Source organism: Frieseomelitta varia, unplaced genomic scaffold, assembly GCF_011392965.1.
Source record: "Frieseomelitta varia isolate USP_RPSP 00005682 unplaced genomic scaffold, Fvar_1.2 scaffold_643, whole genome shotgun sequence".
Lineage (NCBI taxonomy): Eukaryota > Metazoa > Arthropoda > Insecta > Hymenoptera > Apidae > Frieseomelitta > Frieseomelitta varia.
Genome location: NW_025110416.1, coordinates 60,658 through 77,761, shown reverse-complemented (window position 1 = coordinate 77,761; position 17,104 = coordinate 60,658). Strand labels below are relative to the sequence as shown.

At 37.8% G+C, this 17,104-nt stretch overlaps 1 long non-coding RNA gene across 2 annotated transcripts in view; it reads right to left on the bottom strand.

Moving 5' to 3' along the window:
- The window catches only part of LOC122534839, a 37,784-nt gene extending 27,556 nt beyond the window's left edge, over nt 1-10,228 (bottom strand). For both annotated transcript variants that reach the window (XR_006308003.1, XR_006308004.1), the window contains exon 1: nt 9,898-10,228. This is a non-coding gene — a long non-coding RNA (uncharacterized LOC122534839). The remainder of the gene's footprint in view (nt 1-9,897) is intronic.
- Nucleotides 10,229-17,104: the final 6,876 nt, after the last annotated feature.

Sequence of the window (17,104 nt, the reverse complement as noted above, 5' to 3'; positions counted from 1 at the left end):
TCTAATTTCGTTCGGGATCAGTTTTTCGCTTCTCCTGATGATAATGCTTATCTAAGAAGATTAAACAGGTAAGGAGAAACGCTGAATTAAGTAACGAAGAAGAAAGGAGGAAATCGCTTAATAAAATCTGCTCTTCCGCGGATATCCACCGCGAGTAAATGGAGATGAATCAATATAAAAACACTCGGATTAAAAGGAAAGAATGATTTCATAAAAATATCACGTAGAATAAATGTAGAATTCCGCGGAAGCTACGTTTACATTAGGTAATTGAAACGACTACATCAGGCTGCGTTTGCCATTGGACAACTTTTGTTAAAAAAATTCCATCGATCTTAAATAAAATTGTGCACAATCGCTCATGTAAATGCAGCGTTCAACCGTTCAAATTGGAACGATTTCTGATTATTATTCTTGGTCATATTGTAATATAAATGTAATCAAACAATAGAATTCCATTTATTTGAACCAAATTTCCACAATTCTTATTTGAACACGATCTCCAATTATACGAACGAAAAATTACTAGTGGAAAGAAGAATCAGTGGACCACAATTATACAAACTAATTTACATACAAGTTCTACTATGGGCTACTTTCGGTCCAACGATAATTAAAATTCGATGAGAAAGTTACGCGGATGACCATCAGTGAACCTTTTTAGATCTGGATCATTCTACACTGGTGTTTCTTACAAATGCATTTTGCAAAGATAATAATTAAACGCAAAAAGTGTCAAGTAATGAATCACATCATGCTAACAAAAAAGTAGATTATTGATGTTTGTGCAATTTCACATTTTTATGAACACGATTAAAGAAATGGAAATTTATTTCCACCACTAAATGTACATCATAATAAATATACTGCTCCCAATACTTTATACATTTCCGCATATTGCATATCACGCATTCTCTGTATGTTTGCATCGCTGACTCTTCCATAAATGTTGAAAAAAATCCGCAGTTCACCGACGAGGATCTGAATTTGAAAAATTTCAGTTGTAGCATGTAACGAGAACTGTAATTCGGTATTTCATCACATAACAGTGATTGATTAATAATAGGAAGATAATTGAGATATACGAGCCATCTGGAAATATCGAAAATCACGGCGTTATCCAAAATCATCGAAAGAGATAGATCACAAAACGTTGAAAATTTAGCCTCGGCATATCGATTTCACGAAAAATTATTCGAATTTCCAAAAATTCGAACTATATTTAAAAACTACTGCACTTTTCGCTTCTCCTGAGAGGAAAACACAAGAGTGTCTAGTTTTTCCAGTTGCGCCACTCCCGTAACAAGCGTGCAATACGCGCGACGCGAGAGAAGGAGAACGTGAAAGAACGAGGCGTTCGTTGGCACGTTTCATCCCCAGGATCTTGATAGAGGAATCCAACGACGAAAGAGAACGTCACGAAGCCGAGGGAGCAGAAGACAGCGGGTAATCGCCCGTTGAAAACGCAATTTGAGGACGAGAGAAAGGGGCAACAGGAGTGACAAAAAGAGACAGGTTTTCCCTCTGGTTGTAGCGGATAGTAAGACGTCGCTCGTTCGAGATTCCCCGGATGGATAGAGAGCAATCAGCCGCGCCTTCTCCTCCCCTATTCCTCTACTTTCGCGGCAAATCCTCGCACACAGCTGATCGCGATGTAATTTCCAAATATTATACACATTCATCCGTATAACAACTACAATTTCAAGAATATTAAGATGCAAATCTTGTACGTGTCAAGCAAATAAATATTTTATTTATAGTTAGTACTGAGACTGTAATTAATTATACACGATGTCTGGAATCTGAGGCGATGTCTCGTGAAAAAATAAGTCAAGAATTGTTCAGCGATGTTTCGTTTTTGAAATAACTCTGAATATTCGCTCGACACGTGTATGTCAGCTGTGAGTTTCGATTTGAGTTTCTGTTCACGATGTTTCATTAACTGAAAAGTATGTTTTATAAATAATACGAGTGCGTCAAGGAGTTAACAGTAACCGTCGCTGTTATTCTCGAAAATACGAAAATGATTCTATGAAAAGAACGCCATTAAGTAAAAAGCTCTTACATTAATTTTAAAAAGTAATGTATCATCTTACAGAATCGACTCGATCGTATGATAATAATAGTGATATTAATACTGGTAGATTAATAGGAATACTAATAACAGTTAGTAACACTAATCATACTTATAAATACGAATACTAACAGAAACAGAAATTTATCAAAAAATCAGATTAAACTTTCGAAATTGTTTCCCTCCTCGTACGCGAAACGTTGTTTCACAGTTTCGACCGAAAATTTTCACAAGAAATCATCTCATGCTCGGCTGCAGCATTCACAAATGGAACTTACGATTAAAATATTCACGCTTCTCGCAAGAAGGTGTGAAAAAATTCTAAAAAAAATTCTCCTCTGGAAACGAGAGGATGGTTCGAACATCCGAGCAAAAATCCGTACGACTTGCGACGAACGACGCCGGAGGAGATCTAGACGTCGAACCGGCTGGCGCTGCAACGAGATAAAAATTACGGAATCCATCGGCCGATAAGTCGGATAAGATTGCAAGTGGCGGAAGTCTGGAATCGAGGACAGATAGGATCGCGATGAGTAGGCGTAGCGTGAGCGAGAGAAGCTGCCAGGTTACAGGATATCCGATGATTACGTGAGAACGTTCTGCCATCGCGACCTTGACGGCCGTTCGTTTCTCTTTCTCATTTGTTCTGCGATCAGGAGGTTCAGCCACCTCGGCATCTTATGCATCGCGATACGTTTTCTGTACGTGTCACTTCATTCAGGGAGAATTTAACGCCATCAGCAACCGACACATTGGTGATCGAGGGAGAAACAAGAACTGGAGGCCTTGGCATAGACTGAGTTTGAACATTTAGTCCTTCGATCATTTAGAAGCATTTCTAACGATATTTCCAAGTCTAATTCAAGAAGATAGTTTTGAACATTTGATGGAAATGACATTTCCAAATAAAACTTCATTCATATGAATGAGGTTTATTTGACTCGACATTCCTCTGCTGGTTCCGTTTGTTTGAAGCTAAAATGTTGGCGAACATAGAAATTATTAGGGATTATAGCAGGTTTGAGTCTTTGAAAGATTATCCCATGAAATATTATCCCTTCTCATAATAATCGGAATAAAACTTGAATATGTTACTATATCTGTATTCCGTGTGTTTCAATATCTATCCGTCTATTAAAAACTACAGAGATTAAAACAGGGACATATTCATCACACGTGTAAACGTGTCTTTTCAATGCACGTACAAATTAAAAAACACGGACGTATTACACACGTGTACGTGGTATTTTTAATATACGTTCAAAACCATGGCATCTAGTCCTCCGAAGCTTATAAAAAATCCTGTCTTTGATAAAACAGACAGCAATGCTTTTGTTTCACAAAATATGATCTTCAATCGTTTTTTCTGTTCTTTTCAAGCTTTCTTTCTATCCCCTGTTTTCATTAAAATCGCTTCATACTTTGACGATTAATGAAGAAGACAATACCGAAAAACTGAATTGAAAATAATTGGCAATATAGTTTCAGTTTAGAGAATCTCTGAATGTTACAAGTGAATCATTTTCAGTGTTATAAAGACATATTTTGTGGCCGAATCGTATTTCTATTATTTTATTAATTAATTTATTTCTATTTCATTACTTTTATTCCTGTTTTTCTATATATTCCTAAACATTATTAAACAACATTTAGGAGCATACTTCTCCATTGATATAAATGCTTCTCGTATACGTCTGATTGAAAAGAATATACTTTTTAATCATTTACTTAATAAAATGGAGAATTACTCTCTGGAATTTTGATTCCAAACGTTCGAGTGCACCACTCGCGAAAGTTTCGACTCTGAGCAACTCCCTCGAACTACTCATGAATACATTTTCAAAACCTACGGGTTTCATCATTCCCTCTACGTGTAAAGTATAAAATGATATTGAAACACTTTTACTTTCGAGCATAATTCATATTTAAATAAAAATAAAAAAAATAAATAAATAATTCATATTTGAATTTGACTCACAGATTCGTAAAATTTTTCTCAGTTCCAAGTATATTTAAATGTAACCCAGGCAAAACAAATGATAAGTTCATTACTTCCTAATAGTTTCTATCTTAATAGTGATGTCACACCGACGAGTGCAAAAGACAAAGAAAGCGACGAGTTATTGTATACGGTTCACTCGTTATGGTCCGCGAACCAGCTGTCCAGCGCAAAGGGGGTTAAAAGAAAGATCAACGAATTTCACACGGCCGGAGGAACGTATTCTCCGAACGAGGAGGGGCCGAATAATATTTAACTTGCATCGATGGCGAGTATTTGCATCCTTTGTTGGCCGGTTGGCGGGAGCTGTATCGTTTCAGAGGGAAAACAGGAATTTCCCGGTGGGAGCAAGGGCGCGGAGCGCGTGCTACGCTGGAAACAATGGGGATCGTTCGGCTTTGTCAGGGGCAACTTTGTTTCGTAAGTTCTCGTTGTAAACGGTGGGAGGTAGCAAATCGGAAAAAGAGAGTTTCGCAACGTGGCCGGTGGAAACGGAAGCAGAAAGAATTCTCTGCCGTGTCGTTCCACGGCGCAAAGGGTTTCACTGCGAGTTCTGCGCTCGGAAACAATCCTGCAACAATCGCGGCCTCTGCCAAGTTCCCCGGGCATTTTCACCGTGCACACCGACTGGATCTTCGTTAAAGATCTTGCACGCAGGGGCCCGGAGTTTTCAATTCTTTTCCTTTTTCTTTTCTTTTTGTCAAGTAGATCAAACGATCTTTTTTCTTCCGGCAGAAATGCCTCGAGAAAGCAAGCACGCGGATAGAAATATCGAGTGCCGGGGAGCCGACAAATCAACGTCGGCGTGAGAAAAACGAAGCAACAATACGCAAAGGATCATCCGTTCCCGTCGAACACTCGACAATCGTGACAAACATCGAGAGGAAGAACACGGGAAGCGAGGATCCCTGCGCAGGAAGCATCGTCGCGAAGTTCCCGCGAATTGCAATCTCGCACGGTCGTTCGCTAGCGCGAATCTTCGGCCGTTCATCTCGCTAGTCGATCGATAGACAGATGCTCGAAAGTGTTAACCACGTATAAATCTACGCGGCTGTTGCGCCATCGATCGTCTTTACCTTTCGCCGCGTTCCTCGCTTGGCGATTTATTTCCCGATTCTTTCGATCTCGGGAACTTTCAAAATTCGCGGGATAACGGATGACAAAAGTTCCGCGAAGCCGAGCTTTTCTTCGACAGGCGGTGTCGAGAGCTGAACGATCAGCGTGAAAATGATCGTTTCAGCGATACAATCAAACAGGTAATCGGCAGTGTGAAAACTGTAGACGTTATTACGACCTTGGGAAATATTGTGGAAAACTCAGAGACTCAAATTCGTGCTTTGTCAAACTGTTCGCGACAAATTAAATCAATAATTCAATTTCGTTAACTTTTAAGTGGACCGAACCGATTTTAGTTCGATGACTGGAATTAATATCAAGTTCGTAATTTGTGGAAATAAATTTAAAATTGCAGTAATGATGTATTATTAATTGAAATTAACGTAATTAATAATATACAATTATTAGCAAAAAAATTAGACGAAACTACAACGGACCGAGTTTGTTTAACCCTTAAATGGACTACTGGGATAACGGGCCATTCTAATTTTAAATTAATAATCGCATTATGCGTCGATGTTATTACAGTAGAACTCCACTTATACGAACAAAATTTTAACAGTGCCTGATTATCTGAACTTTAGTTGAGCTCCTACTATATGAACTACCGCTGTGCGTCAATCCACTTATATGAACGCGTATCTATATTTTCAGTAAACGTTTCATGAAATCCTCTTATATGAAGTATTAAACTGAACGGAGAATAACAGGTGGACTCCTACTATATGAACCATCTTATTCTCCAATTCCGGTTCATATAAACGTTTTATTATATTTGAAGACTTATATGACCCTCTAATATCGCCTCGTGTTACCAAGGATACAGGAAATATCTCTATTTATCGATTTTGTTTTAAATTAAATATAAACTACAGCTATTGAACTAAAAGTCCACTTAACGATTAAGGGGTTAATTAAACTTTAGCGCATTTATTCGTCTTTTGCTATTTCGTCTGTTCTATTACTCATGATTCATTTATACTGGTTCGCTGTTTAGAATTTTCAATCCGGCTAATGATTTCTTCAACAAATTTGACTTTTTTCTCGATTAAGCCAGCAGATTGAAATTTTATACTGTGTTACTTCAAACTAATATCTGATTTGAAATATTATCTCACTAAATGTCGCAGGTAATTATTAAAAATCACTTGAATACAGCTATTAAAATAAGCACTTGAAATGTTGAAAACTTGATGGTATAATATTATACTTACAATTATACGTTGTTAAAAATTTATGCAAGTTGAAGAAATTCAGGGAAAATGTAGAAGATAAAGGAGATATATACAAAAAAAAAAAAAAAAAAAAAGAAAATGTAAAAAATCATCAGAAACTAATTAGAAAAGGTATTTAAATTTTTACAAGCTCGTGACATCTAGTAATAGTGGAAACTGAGAAAAATATCAACAAAGATATCGTGGAATTCTACTAGCTGCAATTAACTGCAGGTCTCAAAATAACGAAGCAACTATTGACAGACAATCAGAGACATCAAAATGAAGAAAACTTCGTTTTCAGCTGCGAGAATGTGTTAATAGTTGTCGCTTGTCCCTAACGAATAACCACTTTAAAAGTGGTTTCCCCATACACGTAGAACAGCAAACAAAAATTCCTCGAGAGAAGTTTTTCAAACAGTCGCCCGTGACTCATTACCAATCCAACATAATCGTTCGCTGATCGTTCTCACGATCGAATCTTGAATATTTAACGTTCGCCGATTTCAAGTATTTCGTAAGCGAGCGATTGCCCGGCTTCGTCGTTACGTGGTCAAAGCAATACACGCTCGCATTTCGTATTCCAGGTAAGAATAGCGACTATGACGTGAATCGAGAACGCGCACCTGACAACCTCTAGTACCTAGAAGCAGCGTGTTGCTCCTTTTTAGTGCGAGGACGCGTCGCAATCGTCGCGGGATCACGTAACTCGCGTAGCAAGGTTGTTGCGATCGATCGTTCAATGGCTCAATGGAGGCTCGATAAAGGTACCCGATGCTTTGTCAATGGCTTCATAACGGGCACGCGGTACACGGACAATCGCGTCGATGGTTTATTTCGCGTATGAAAACGTCGATTGCACACGATCGTCGACTTGCGTCGATCGGCGGTGTGCTCGCAGCTCGTCGATCCGCGAGTTATTTAATCGAAAGAATTATCGCCGTTTCAAACGTTCGACGTATCGGTAAACACTGGACACGAAGAGGATCAATTCGAGAGCCGTGGAATCCGAGAGGATGCACCTTTTCATGGTTGTTAAACCGCGCTCCGCCGGGTATTACCTACGTTTCAACTCGATGTAATAACGAATTGCAAGGATTGAAAAACTCGAACCGCAAGTTGGAGGGGGGGAGAAGCGGCGAAATCGAAACACGATCACTCGCGGCCTCGTCTGATGTTTAAGCGCGGAGGGATAAATGCTGGTTTGTCTTTCACTCGCCATTTACAGGTTTAGATTAGAAAAATATTTAATAACTCCGAAACTAGTTTTATATATTAATTGACATACGAACTAAATTGTATTAAATTAATAATAAACTAAATTAAATTAAATTGAATTAAATTAAATCGGTAGCTTAGAATATAAGCGTTGAGAAGAGCTATATCAAGTACATAGAAAAATATTTTTTTATATCTTTATATACATATTTAACAAACGTCTCCCAGACCTACACTTCTCAAATTTTCCATCAACCTGTTTCAAACACCCTGTACATCGAGGATTATTTATCGTTCGCGTTTCTGGGCACGATGTCCGTTCAACGATACGACGTCCGATGCCATCTAATCCCGGAACGTTGTTTAATTTATTATCCCTTTGCTGTAAACGCTAGCAGGTACTCCGGGGCAAAGCGCGGCGGACGAGCGCGGACGGCTTAAATTTATCTATGGTTTTTAAAGGGCGAATATGTACCGCTAGAGCGACGATATACAGTATCGTTTGGTCCGGAGCTTCCAATAATCCTGGCAAAGCCCCCGGGGAGGATTTGTCCAATATTTCAGCCTCGACGGCAGAAGATAATAGAGATGTTAGGCTCGAGCACGAACCGAGCAAAGTGAATTAAATTCTTCGATCTGACGGCAACCGTTCTTTGATCAAGCCCTTCCTCGCGATTATCCTAACCCGTTCAACTTCGCGAACTTACCGCTCGACGAACTAGCCAATCGTTCGATTTTCTTTCGTTCAACGCTGAAATTCGTGTGGCTGTGTCCTTCTGTTCCAGTCGATGGCAATTCCAGGTAAGAATTGGTTGTTTTCCAGGTAAGAAAAGAGAACATGACACAACACGTGTAATTATCGTTCGCCAGTCGACCGCGTACTGTCATTGACTTCAAACAGTCTTCTCCTTTTCTTGAAAACCCTGTTATTACTTCGATACGTAATTATCGTAGTTTACTTTATACTCTAACGTTTACGTTTACTCCGTTTAACTTGAAATGAAAAATCTTACCACGGACATATATGTATATCTAGAGACATATCGTTTCAGGGATAATCGTATGAAACGTCACGTTTAATGCAAATTCCTCCGAGTGTCACGTTACACAACGTTGCTCGTGGTTTGTAAAGCGCTCGATAGATCTGTATCTTAATGAACGTATGTACGTGTTTTGTTTCGTGAACGTTCGAGAAATCTGTATTCTAATGATACACATATTTATTATTTCAAGCCAACACGTGGCGAATATAAAAATTCTACGCTGCGCAACGAAACTTCAACTAATTAATTATTTAATAAAGTTATTATTTATTATTTAATATTTTTCATTTATTTAAATTTATTATAATTTAAAATTTTTTTATTTATTATTTAATAAAGTTATTATTAGAATCAGTTGTTATTAAGAACTAGAGATTAATAATATTATAGTATTATATAGATTGTAATACAGCTCCAATTTAAAACTCGGGATCTAGCAATTGTTATACATAATTATAAAATTTATTATAAATACTATAAATAATATTACATTTTCAAAACGTGGGCATATGTTCCTTTTGACGAATCATAACGTTCCATCTAACGAATCTATAACAACACTGTGGGGTCGACTCCACCTTATTTCAATAGATAGAATATTGCGTCCTATAATAAATATATTATGTATATTATCTTATAATTAAAAAAAAGTTTCAAATTAAAAGAGATTATTTCCTGGATTAAAATGTATTTTGATTTTCTAAGCAACATCATGAAGAGAATTATTTCGTACATCTAGTACAGAACGAATTTAATGTACTAGATTATAAAGATGCCACATAGGATGTGCACAATAGTTCAAACTATAAGAATTTGTATTACGCTACAAAAATTAAAAGAATTTAATATTTTCCGTGCATTAAATAAATCTCTGACTGGATTTTATGTCAGATATTTATTCGATATCATCCAATGACAGCGATAAATTCAAAGTTCAAATCAAACTATATATATAATTCGATAAATTCCACGACAGCTTTCGAGGATTAAACGGCTATAAAAAAAATGGCCACGCGAGACGCGGAACATTGGCCGAGAATGAGAATAAAAGGAGAAGAAGGAAGAAAAAGAACATTCAAACATTTCTTCTCCCTACGGCGCTGTTATTTCAGCTAACTGTACGACTATTTAAAACGATCTCTCCAGCCGCGATTCTTTCTTCTCAATTAAACGAAGTTAAAAAAAAAAGAAGAAGAAGAAGAAGAAAGGGGGAAAAAAGAAGGCAAAACGAACCTCTCCGCCGGAACAATAGCAATCTTCGAGCTCTCGAAATGAGAGCGAAGTTCCGCGAGAATTTCTCTCCGGGTTGCAGCGGCGTCCGCTGGAGCACGAGGCGTTCAGACGTCGAAATAGCCGCTTCGACCACGCTTCGCACCAAAAAGTTACACAGTTCACCTTCGATGATGATACTGTCGATGAGATAATTACACGCGCGCGACCGCTCCAACTGCGTAATCACCACTGCGAGAGCCACACGTGTCGCTGTTACACCTAACTGCGCACAAGCGTTGATTTTTTTCCCTTCCCTTCTCACGGAAACAGACTCTTATCGTCCGCAATACGCCTCGAGTTGTGTATACATTTGTTTATTTTGCTCCATTATACCGGCGACCCGTTATCTCTCCAGAATTTCGGCAATACCGTGGCTCGTTGCTTGGTTCGGCTATTTCGATGAAACGTGTAAAGGGCGACGAGCTTCAGAGACGGGATATCTTTTATAAATAGGACGTGGGGAGGAAGTCCTATGGACGAAGAATTTTCATTCCTTGTGTGTTATAATACGCTTTGGTTTGGATATTTCACGTAGACATCTTGTACACATTTTCTGCAACTCCCAATTTTGGGATGCATAAAATCCGATATCTAACAAGCGTTGCCATTTCGAATGGTGCGCGTTCGAGAGTTTTCGATTAGGCGAACCACGTTTCTGTTTTTCCATATGCAATTTTTAATGTTGTGTTGGATTTATGTCAAAATTGCAAGTATAATACGATCTTCATTTTTATGAAAAAAATCGGAACTCGAGATTTATTTATCATTCACACAATTTCTTCTGATTATAATATATATATATATATATATTTGTTTATTTATTTATTTATAATTATTATAAGTTTTATATATATTTATTTATTTATAATATATTATTATAGATTATTATTATTATTATATAATATATTTTTATACATTATTCTCCTCTTTGTTGTTTGCTTTCATTTTACTAAAATTACATGCACAACGATTAAAGAAGACAATACTCAAAAACAATTGACAATATGATCTTCGAACACCGAGAATTCCCAAATATTATAGATGGACGATTTTTCAACGAGACGAAATTATATTTGTTTCGGAAATTATGTTCGTAATGAACATATATCTTTGTACACATTATAGTACAACAATAGAACTCCATTTACTCGAACCAACTTTAATATTTGATTAAATCAACTCTAACTGGTTGAATTCATTTATTTGAACTTTTGCGTGAACGAAAAATCATTAGAATAGAACCTTGTTTATCTGACACGAATCTTCCGACAATACAGCTTCACTAGGTTTCTCTATATCCTACTTTTATTTACTTGGATAATAAGAGACAGCAGATAAGTATAACAGAAGTTCGTAGACTTACTGGACATTCAGCATTAACTGATTCATATAAGAGGTACGAGATTCTGCTGTATTAAATGAGAGAAGTGATGCACAATCTATTGCACAGGTAACATCATGTACTACAATCAACAACGATTAAATGGACACTTGGACAAAATTTTAAGAGACTGTCAAAGAAAACAAAAATAGTCTTCATAATTAAGAGTTAATACTTTAGTATTGTACGCTCAAATAATTATTTATTCGAACATCGAAACCTGTTGTCTTCAACGGAAAAAAACGCATGATTTCATCGGTATTTTGATTATCATTCGTTCGGGCCAGCAGAATAGGCAACTGAAATAAAAGGTAGTGAGTTATGGGTGCGTGTCTAGATCTCTGCATCGAGCCATTAAATAAAGCAATCAACGCCGCTAACAAGATCAAGCAACAAATGTGAATGCAGCTTTAAACAAGCGCGAGCACACGCGCCGGTAAGTTATACGGAATATAATACGCGAGTTCGCGATCACGCTCTCGCGGCTCGTCTACGATTACGCGATTAATTAATGAGTCGCGCGTTACAATCACGGCCGAGGCTTGTAATCGCGGTGACATAACCGCGTCGAATCGACCCGTCGCCTCGATAATTAATCGACGGGGGAAATTACACGCGCGCGAGCGCGAAACGCGAATGTCGAGCGACCGACGCTGACCGATTAAGAGTGCAATCCCATCGAAATCAGATATCCAGATTACGATGGGATCCTATCGCTCACCCGCCGAATCGTTAACCTCTTGCGCTAGTAACTGGTTCGCGGACCAAACAACAACCGTGTACAATAATTCGACTTCTTTTTTGAATTCATCGGTATATTATTGGATAGAAATTACTAGGAAGTAATAAATTGTATTATTCGTTTTGCCTGGGTTACATTTCAATATACTTAAAACTGAGAAAACATTGCAATTTTCGGCCAAATATTCTCGACGAGGTCAACGAGGTCTTGGGAATTGTTCTGCTCGCCGATGAAAAATGCCTCGTAACAGCGAAAGAAGCAACGTTCGATATGCAGTTACTCGAATCAATTGCCAAGAAGAAAAATTTGCACGTGGTGCGAATATTTCGCATTTGCGGAGCAACGTTGTCACAAATGAGAGAATCAAGTTTCAAGAATGTGCGAACAAAGAAAATTCGGCAACATGGTAAGAATCGACAGAACGAGAAGTGTAGGTATTATGTATCATTTAGAGAATTCACAAAAGTCTTGGAATACATGAATTACGTTTATACCAATTTATGCCACTAATTAGTGGAACTAATTAAGTACTTTGGCATTAATTACTTGTCGCAAACCGCGTTACTTGTCCCCTATTTTCCATTATTATTTTCCTCTACTATCCACAGCTCCATTATTTTCGTTTTCAATACTGTTTTTCCCCGCGTTATTTCGTAACTTTTAATTCTTCTCTCCGTGTTTCATCTTTGCAATTGCATATTTTTCTCTCTCCTCATTACAACATTATATACACGGAGTCAGAATAGGAACAAACGTTGGAATAAGAAGTGACGTCATTGAAGCTGAAAACAGAAACTTGAGCAGCGCAACACACAACTCTTTACGCGTTCCTCTATGTTTCAAACTCTACCACGCTGTTCAAATTCTTTAATCATTATTTCTACATTTCATCCTCCCGTTCCTCTCTTTTTCCGAATAAATTCACGCGATTTTCTTTCGCAACGTCGTTTGAAACTTATCAATCACGCAATGAGATTCTCCAAGAATAATTGAATCGATTTAGTCGATTTAACTTGACTGAGCCAATATCTTGAAAGAGTACGATGCATACTCGGTTATAAATTTTGTCTCCTTTTGTTCGAGAGATAATAATAAGAAAAGAAAAGAAAAGAAAAAAAAAAAAGAAGATATTTAGCCGACGAAAGAAAGTTCTTCCGTGGTCTCAAAGGATTGATAATTACGGACGAGAAAATTCGAAGACTTTCGCGAGCGGCTGTACAGGCAGTGATTGAGAAGAACGAGGCGATAAAGCGTCGGCCGGAAAAGAGGTCGCGTCGCGTTTCTTCATTCAAGTTCGTTCGGCTTTGTTGACACGGTTGACGTCAAAGTTGCGCGCGTGGGTGTTCTACCGTCACTTGGAGATGAAAAAGCTGGAATTTGAATTTTCATTGGCCCGGTTCGAATCGCGCGTTTTCCTTTCCTTTTCTTTACGTCACACAGAGGCGGCTTAGAAACACACAAGCACGAAACGACATTCTTTCTTTCCTTGCTTGTCCTTTAATTCGGCATCGGTGTGGAAAACCGATAAAACCTGAGCGGACGCACACTCAAGCCCCGTTCATCGTTACGCGATGATTAATTACCGCGTTCAAAGAGTAATAAAATTGCCGGCCAATAATTCATCGACGCTCCATTTGTTTCATTATCTCGCCTCCTCCGATGTTTCATTTACCAACAACGCGTTTCACCGAGATGCTCCTCGGTTCTGTCTTCTTGCTTTGACTCGCAGCAGTCATTTGAGTTAACCATTTCGAGAAGGATGTCTGAGTGAGGGGCTATTCAGAAGATATTTTTTTTTATTTTTTATTTATTTTATTTTTATTTATTTATTTATTTCGTTGTACGGTGACAACACACCTTGAATCATTTCGAACTTGTATCGTACATTTGGTGGCAAATCAAGCTTAGAATTTTTTAAAAGCCTTCTTCACGATCTTGAATTTTCGAAGCATTTTGATTATAGTACGTAAACATTCATTTTATTTTACGTATTTCAGAAAAGAAGAAAGTTTCTTTTATACACATTTTAAGGCTTCATCGCTTGAAAGATGCATATCCATAAGAAGTTTCATATTTTATGTTACTTTTCTAGAATACACCATTAGAAAAATTCCAAATGACAATTATTATAGTCTCGGATTTGAGTTGAGAAGCAAATAGCTACAATTAATTGATGACGTTCTTTTCATTGCAGGTAAATTTTAATTATAGAATTCAATGTCCAGTCGCTTTTACTTTGTTATTTTTTGAACACTATCAAATATAGAATCTATTGAATTATGAACGACCTAATCCAAAGTATTCCAAGTTTCATTTCGTTCTTAAATTATTTAAAAGTTTTAAAAGTTGATGGATTATTTGAAAGTTGGTGGATTTAAATGCTTTCTTACTATTGGTTTAAAATACCTCCAGAGGTGCTCGAGATTTATGTTAAGATTTTGGATCATCCATGCAGAGATTGAATGTCTTTTTCCTCTTTCCACTCAACTGTCGTGAAATATCTTCAGTACAAAGCATGATTCAACGCAATGCTAACATTCTGCGTCCCTGATTCGACTAATTGCAAGTTCCTCGTTCTCTTTCCTTTTCACACAGCAAATTGATGTACCAGAATGTTCGTTTCATTCTCACACTATTGTGCGCATTACATTTCTGGAAACAAATTTTGTTAATATATCATTTGTTTTCATAAAGATATCGCCACAAAAACTAGGTGTACCACCTAAGTGTCGAATTTGTCGTCGAATGTACAGTATTCAGATTCGAGGTGAAAATGTCTCGGATCTCATTGTTAATGCGACACACTGCCGACTTTTCTGCAACTTGACGCTTGAAGAATATAGTTGCACAGTACATTTGAACATTAAATATATTCGTACACATGTAAATATATTCGTTAATATCACGTGTATTCCGTGCAATTTCACACTTCGAAAAATGTTCCATAAATGGGTAAAAATCTGCATGAAAGTTTATTAAACGCGAATCACGTGTCACGTGTCTTGCGTGACAGGTCCTGAGAGCATTAAAGAAAAGGACGTTTCCAAGTTTTCCACTACAACCGCAATATTTTCATAGCATCCTGTGATCTCGCTGTGTTACATCGCAAAAAGGAGCAGCAAACTGCGAACTTCCCTGCCCGTCGGGGACACTGCGGGTCGGCGTAACAACAGAGTGCCGTCGGTGAATATTTATACGCGACTCTCTCTCTCTCTCTCTCTCTCTCTCTCTCTCAGAGAGTAGTATTCGACTCGTATGCTCCGCGCGACGCTCGGAGTTTCGAATTCAGTGAAGCATTTCGCGTCACGCGTCCGCAAATCCCGGCCCATTTAATCCGTTAATTTAATGAAGAATCTCGCCGAGGGATCGCGAAAGGGTGGCACGAACAAACAGAGCCGAACTCGTTTCAGCCGGACGAAGGGTTTGCAAGAAATTCCGTGGACGTACGTCTCATCTTGGACCCGGCGAGTGTCGCGGCCCAAAGAGAAGAACCAGCACAGACCAGACACGGCCGGGAAGGTGTTTGATCGTTATTAAATTTCAGCCGGAGAACACCGTTATGAAATTTCCCCCCGAACGTTATTCTCTCATCAGCAGAATAAATATTTCCGTAGCTCGTCGAGCGACAACAGTTTAATCTCAGAGCCATGGGGAGAGTGGTGGGAGCAGCGTCGCGGGGCAAAACTTCCCGCGGCCGAACCGCCGCTATGGCGAAACAACGCCATGGCAAATATTCCGAATTGCGATCTCGTATAAATATTTATAGGACGGTCGATCCACGGGGGTGGGAGGGAGCCGCGAAGTCTTGGAGCGTCGCGAAGCCAGGCGAAGTCGGTGTTCATGGTGTGATTATTACAATTAAATGCACCTCTAGGGACGCGGTCGGGAGTTTGATACGTAGAGTTCGAGTTGAAAGGAATTTGTAGATTGTTCTTTCGTGCTATATTTACGTTACTGGAGCCACCGGCGATCAAAGCATAAAGTTTGTTACCATTTTTTGGTAATTTGTTACCATCAGAAACATTAAAGTAAAAAGAATGGAAAAGCTTTAAATTACGCAAGCTTTTATTTACACATTTATCATCGAAAGATTAGTTGAATTTTTTAAAGTGCATTTACTTTGTACTTTGTGTTATGTTTATAACTAATGAAAACGGTAATTTTAATGTTAGATATGAAAATTTTTACTAAGAACGATGCTGATTTAGTAAACGCTACAAAACTTTCCACGTATTTGTCCTTAATTCCCTCAAAAATGCCTGGAACTGGAGAAAGATAGAGAAATGACAATTCATCCGTTGCATCTGCGTTTCCTGGCTTTCAAATACTATCTGCATATTATTCACTCTATTTGTTTCGTTTATGTTAGTAATTCATGTTCATTTGTTCATTCGAATACTATACACATTTAGTACACTCGTAAAGAACTAGTTTCGAAGTCTCAAACGAGTAGCCGCGAATTTTGAAATATATTCGCAAATAGTTGAAACTTTCACTAGGTAATATTTTAATCTTGGAAATTAGAATTCTAGAAGACACTCCTAAAAAAATCGATATCGTTTGTATTGCGGGGAGGATACTATATGGAGGGGTCAGAAGCCAATCACTTAAAGTCAGTGTCCATTAAAAAATATATACAAATATACTTTCCATAAAGTGTGCTTTCATATAATGAAAGTGTACAGATATATTTCGTACAAATACAAAGTCTATAAATATACTTTCATCGTCAAAATTGATAGCTAGTAGAACAATTTATTTACAATATTGCAATGATTTCATACGATGACTGAACTCTTCCATCAACTCACGAGTTTGACAAAGCACAAGTTTCTTTTAACGAAAAGTGACTTACACTAACTGCCTTTGTACACTCGTGCGTGATTTGATAAATCTCCACAGTATTACGTTCCGTTATATCAAATTGAGTACAATATGTAATATATGCAATATGGTTTATATGATTTTAGTCATTTATTTGGAGAAAATTTCAGTCAACACCCAATTAAATGAACTCAGATTCATTTGAACCTGAACTCGTATCA